Here is a 6,714-nt window from a genome sequence, read left to right on the forward strand (position 1 = left end):
TATATATATATATATGAATATATTAATATATACATGTGCGCATGTACACATAGATACTTATACATACCAAAAAAAAAAATACTTTGGTTGCAACGGGGGAGAAAGTGAACGAAACATGTTCCTCCCTCCGTGGCGACAAAGATATTCCGATTTTTATAAACACGAACGTTCGATTTCCCTTTTTTAATGAAAAATATTGAAGGAAAAAAAAGTCCAACGTACAAAGTAATATTTCATAGAGAGACGGTTTACTTATATACATGGTACGCGGATTGGACGCGTTGTGTCTTTTCTTGCTACTGCAAGACTGCTCCTTCCGCAACGAAGAAGGAACAACGGTTAAAGAAATATTTCGCGACGGTGCACGGATATGTGATACACGGACAGATCGAGAAAGGATGATCGACGAATGATTCCGGATCGTCGGGAAACATGTGTCTAGTCTACGTGCAAAGAGGCGTCGATGCATAAGAAAATGTATGGCGCCCCCACCCCCCACCCGTTGAAAAACCTCTCCACACAGAGAACGAAAAAAAATTTCTTTCTTTTTTTTTTTAGACTAGTAAGCAAATCAGACGGACGATATCTAAGAAGGCGCGATTTAGATGGTACGATGTATAAGGTAAGCGAACCGTTTCCCTCGCGCTGGCCCGTAATTTAATCCTGGATGGAATCGAACGTGTTTACGAAGAAGAAGTCGACAGATCTTTTTCTTAAACGAAAACGAGAGAAAAATTGGACAAGAATTTCGATCATTCTGTTAAATAATTTTAATTCATAATAGTGACTAGCGCGAATGAACACGGATCGTAAAGTACTTAATCGTGAGAATTTCTTAAACTCCTAGGTTTAGTATAACGCGAGAGAGAGAAAAAAAAGCGTAGCTTATATATATATATATATATATATGTATACATATGTATATATACATATATACATATACATATATATGTATATACACACATATATATATTGTCCTATTTATGTGTACCTTCTGTGTCTAGTCTGGGAGCGAGGAACAGGCTGTTCGTTTCAAAGAGAAGATGCTCTTTAAGAGCGCATACGATATACCTGTCCGTCCTCCCTCTAAAAAAAAAAAAAAAAAAAACGTAATTTGAACCTCAAGCAACAACTTGCTTTCTGCTAAGATTTTATTTTATTTATTTGAAAAACTCGTGAACAGTCGGTCGTGCGAGACGCGTAACACCCTGGTTCCATTCGATCGGGGGATCGGAGGATGACGATACGATCGGCGCGTCCACGGGACGAAAAAAGGATCTCGATGATTAGTGCAAATTAAACGCCGGTCGGCTGACAATAGCATACCGGTGTCGTCGCGTGCAGTGGCGTGTGTTACAGGCGTCAGAAATAAAGAAGAATTCGATTGAAACGATTCGCCCCTCGTTGCATCGATGCTTCTTGCGCCGATCACGAACGTGGTTTGCTGTGAAAAATTAGTGAAAAAAAAAAGAAATAATTAATAGGATGACTTTTAACAGAGGGAGGAGTTTGCGTAGCTGAATACAATGGTGCGTACACAGGAGAGATATACTATATATACAATTGTAATCCGAATTGTTTTTGGGGAAATTTGAAGAGTTCGAAGGCGAAGGATAATTTTTGATCATCTTTTAAAACGGGGGACGAATCGTGTGTAAGAAATCACAGTTTCAATGTTTTTTATCATATTAAATGATAAATTTTTTCCTTTTCATAATTATTATCATGTATATTATACTTATTATTCTGGTTATTATTATTATTATTATTATTATTGCTACCATAATCATTGTCATTATTATTATTCATTATTATCATCGTTATCGTCATCATCATTAACATTATCACCATCCCTCATCATCATTATTTTTATTATTATTACTATTATTTTTATTTTTATTATTATTATTATTATTACTATTACTATTATTATTATTATTATTATTATTATTATTATTATTATTATTATTTTTATTACTATTATTATTATTATTGCTATTATTAATTATGATCGTATATATTTTTTGTGTCTCTCGTCTAGTAGTTATGTGTAAAATCTTAACACCTTTTTCATTACAGTGAAGAAAAGAACGTCTTACTCACTTTAACATCTTATTATCATTACTTTTTCTCACCTGCTATAACTATTTGCTATAACTATTACTACTATTACTACTACTATCACCACCACCACCATCACTGTTACTATTACTTACTGTATTACTATTACTACTACTATTACTACTATTACTACTACTACTACTACTACTTCTACTACTATTGCTATTACTATTACTACTACTACTCCTACTACTACTACTACTACTACTACTACTACTATTACTACTGCTACTGCTACTGCTACTATTACTATTACTACTACTATTACTACTACTTCTACACTACTACTACTTCTACCGATTATTTATTTATTTATTTAATTATTATATAACATAACAGAAATTATGTTTTATTTAAGGATTAAACTGATTTGTGTTTGGTTCAAATACGTCGTTTGTTTTATTTCGATTACTTGTTTCAGTTGCCACCACCAGCCTTCCCAACCATGGTTACATCTACATTTTCTATCCATCCTGAAAAAATATATATATATATATATCTTATATATAAATATATATAATATATATATATATATATATGTATATGTGTGTGTGTATATAATCTTCTACTACTTCCCAACATTCCTCGTTGCTCACAGAGACTGACGTAATCGATGCGTAGCACGCGCGAGCGCAGCGTACACCGACGTTTCGCTGGACATTTACTGCACGCTCGTCGATCGTGGTTCGTAACATTTCTATTATTATCTTCGTTCCATCGTGGGCGACTCTGTGGAACCGGCAAGAATTTTCTATTCATCGAGAATTGAATCGCGCGTAAAGAGAGCAAGTAAGTAAACTCGCTCTTAAAACGCTCTTTAACCGGCACGCGAATCTCCTTATCATTTCTCATCGAAAATCTGTGATCTCGAAGACAACTCGTATTCTCGTGCCGAGTCGATGCGTTGAGAAATTGATCATCGATATCCGCGTTGCGATACGAACTTGTATTTAGAAGATGGGGGTGTCTTTTTTTCTTCTTTTTTTTAGTTTGGCCAACGATCATCGAGTCATGTATCGATCGTCGAACGGTATCGATGGTCAACCGATGGTTCCAACCGCGCGCCCACGATCATAGAGATTAAAAAGGAAACGGTTTGGTGATATTATCCGGAAGATAAGAGAAGATAACCGATTGTTAAAAGTACAAATGCCACGGGACGGCCGCGCGAGTAACTTTGAATACTCTCGTGCGCATTTCGGTTATATATTACTGCCCATGTTGCGTCAATAAAAAACATTAAAAACTATATAACGAAACAAAGGCTTGTTGGAATGTGAAACCAATAATAGTTAACGAACGAGGATGTAGTCCCTCGGTGTACCTGAAACCGGGTATCGAAAGGGAATTTGTGGAAACTGTGCGCCAAGAGGAAAGAGTATGAAACGTGACCGAAGTAGAAGTAATATCTATGGGAAGAGGAGCGAGATGTTAAGAGCAGTGGTGGTGGATCTGAGATTGAGAAACAGGGATGTTTCATCCCCTTTCCCTTTTGGCGAGTGATACGATCGTCGATAGTCAACAAAGCTGCTCAATTTAGCGCACATAGTAGATGTTATTCGATGCTAGACAGACTCGAACGAGTCGAAGAGACGCACAACGCGACGAGGATTAACTCGTCGGGGGACGAACTCGATGGACGAACCGTTGGATCTCGTTTTCGCGTGAATGAATATCGCGCAAACCCTGTCCCGTTCTTTTCAAAGACGAAAAAGCCGCTTGACAGCCGCTAGGAGAGAGAGAGCGAGAGAGAGAGAGAGAGAGAGAGAGAGAGATAGAGAGAGAAAATGGAAATCGTTCGATCGAGGCAAGAACGTAAAAAGATGGAAAGGGAATATTATGGGAGTGAGAGGAAAGGAAAGAAAGGGAATGATGAGAAAGAGAGAAAATGAGAGAGAGAGAAAGGAGAAAGAGACGTGATGACGAGAGTGAGGGGGGAACACGCTAATCTATTTAACTATATAAAATTATATTATTACCATATGATTATTACGTTAGATATACATTATGTGTATTGTATTTATGTCTTAATAATCGTTGTTAGTTATATCTCTATCGATGATGACGATGATAATGAGCGTTTCGGTTATCGGTGATAGAAGAGATAGAGAGAGAGAGAGAGAGAGAGTCGGACATGTACACACATATACGCGTACCATTCACAGGGAACATATAGGGAACACACATTTACGCGATATTGGCACCGCGTGCCTATTCTCAATGATAAGACTCGATGATAAGGAGAAAACGATTTTGATAATCGAACATCGGATCGACTCTCGAACCGATTTCGAATGCTTTTAGAGTTCGTTGCGAAGGATACGAGAACTATTTTAGTTGCGATTCTTATTTATATTAAATTGAAAATATCGAGCAATCGTCTCGATGATCGTGAACAGAAATTTATTAAAAAAAATTTAATCTAAAATCTTTATTATCTGTGGTATAAAACTTTTAATAAACTCATTTCGTGTGAATTTCGTTTTGAAATCGGCCCGGGCAAATGGCAAGATGCATTCGCGATTTTGTACACGATTTCACCGACAGACGAGCAATAGTAAAAAAAAAAAAAGAAAGAAAGAAAATACTCTTCATTCAAGAGTTGCATTTAACGTTAGCCGCATTTCTAATATTCATTACGCATAAGGATTAGTGATTTCGTACTACTTTTGTACTCTTTAACCGATGAAGAAGGGGATAAGAGGTGTTTCCAAAAGGTGAAGATATTCAGAATGTGATTTATTAATTCGTTCGATTGCGATGTAAGAAAAATCAGGTATACGTACGGTGAGGAACGGACTTTGCTTCTCCAGTTGAATACCTTTTAATCAAGTCGAATTTTCCTATTCTCTCTTTAATTAAATTACAGAAACGAACTTCTTCAGCTTCTTCGATCATTCCTCATTTTATTCGTTTGACGAAAATGAAAATGTTGCCATTATATAAAATTAGTTTTAGTATTCGTTGATAAAAATCCTTAGATTCGAATCTCGAGGGCAAGGCTCCTGTTCTTTCTTCCGTCCCATAGCATAGCGTGTAGTATATCAATTATGTAGAGCATTAAAAAAAAAAAAAAAAAAAAATGCGCAAATATGGAGAATTTTCGATATCGATCACCGCACACACTTGAAAATCTTTGGATTCTCGACGAAAGCCCGTGAAGTTTTCTTCTTCGTTAAAATTCGGATAAGATCGGATCGATTTTCGAAAAGAGATGGAAACAACCAACGAAATGAAACAGGATAATCCAAAATGGATCCATCAACTGGTGATATCGATTTGAAATATCAATAGAAATGGTTCTGGTGATATACGCAAATGACGATCGATCAACGAGTCTCTTGATCAAAAGACTCTTTTTTAATCCTCTTGATTAAGAATACGCATTTCTTCGGGAGATCCAACCGGTGAATAATTAACTTAGATACTACGATTTCGAATGCACGTAAGAATGCACAAAAAATATTTTGTAAGATTACGGTGGGAATCGAAGGATGTTCGTATATATATATATATATATATATATATATATATATATTGTTCACCGGAAATGATCTCGCGATATGAAATACGTCGCTGTCAGTTTGAACAACGCACAATATTGTCCTTATTCGACAGCTTGTCGATCGAAAATTCATGGGTGCGTTGATCGTCGATCCAGAGAATTGTCTCTCATTATCGTCGTCGTCGTCGTCGTCGTCTTTTCTCGTCATTGATTCGCGTGATTCATTATCATGATGGTAGCCGCATTCGAGATACTCGGTGATCGCTGTTGTCGCACTTGTCGATCGTTGTTATGTTCGAACGATCATCGATGATTTTTCGATCGCGTATCGATACCAAATCGTGTGAGAAGTCGACGATTTCGTTTTTTCACGTCTCACTATCGTACAAAGATCTAGAAGATGGAACGATCCAGGGAGCTTCAAAAAAGGAAAAATACAAAAAAAAGAAAGAAAGAAAGAAAGAAAGAAAGAAATCGATCGTGAAACGAAAGTAAAAAAATTTCCTCCTCGAAATATTACGAAATTTCTTAAAAGAAATTGAATTAATTGTCGATTGCAGGGAAATTTCGACCGATAGGACGTGGCATAATCGTGGTTCTTAATCGATCGCGATGGATTTATAGATCGTTTAGCATGCACGTGATTGTTCCAGCCGGCCGGCTATGATATTAACGGATATTATACGAAACGAGGATAGAGAGAGATCGTCGTTGCACAGGGCGCGCGATTAAGCAGCAGAAGCAACCCAAGAGCGAAGCGAGCAAAAAAGAACAAAATAAAGGGTAATAAACAATTCTCTTCCAATTTGTACCGAAGCGATTAAATACCGCAGAGACTGAGATTTTAGGCGAAGTTAATTAGCTCCGAAATGATCGTGGCTGCGATCGATGATACTCTCCTGAAACTTCCAGGGAAACTAGATACCCCCAAAATCGCAAAAAAAAGAAAAAAAGAAAAAAAAAAGAAAAAAAAGAGAGAGAGAGAGAAAGAGAGAGAGAGAGAGAGAAGATAACAAAAAGAAAACGTCGTTTTTCTCGTGGACTTAGGAGAGAAGAACAAAGAGCGTTTAGAAACTAGCTGTTTAGAG

Source organism: Apis laboriosa, unplaced genomic scaffold (assembly GCF_014066325.1).
Source record: "Apis laboriosa isolate Shangri-la unplaced genomic scaffold, ASM1406632v1 scaffold79_cov154, whole genome shotgun sequence".
Taxonomy (NCBI): domain Eukaryota; kingdom Metazoa; phylum Arthropoda; class Insecta; order Hymenoptera; family Apidae; genus Apis; species Apis laboriosa.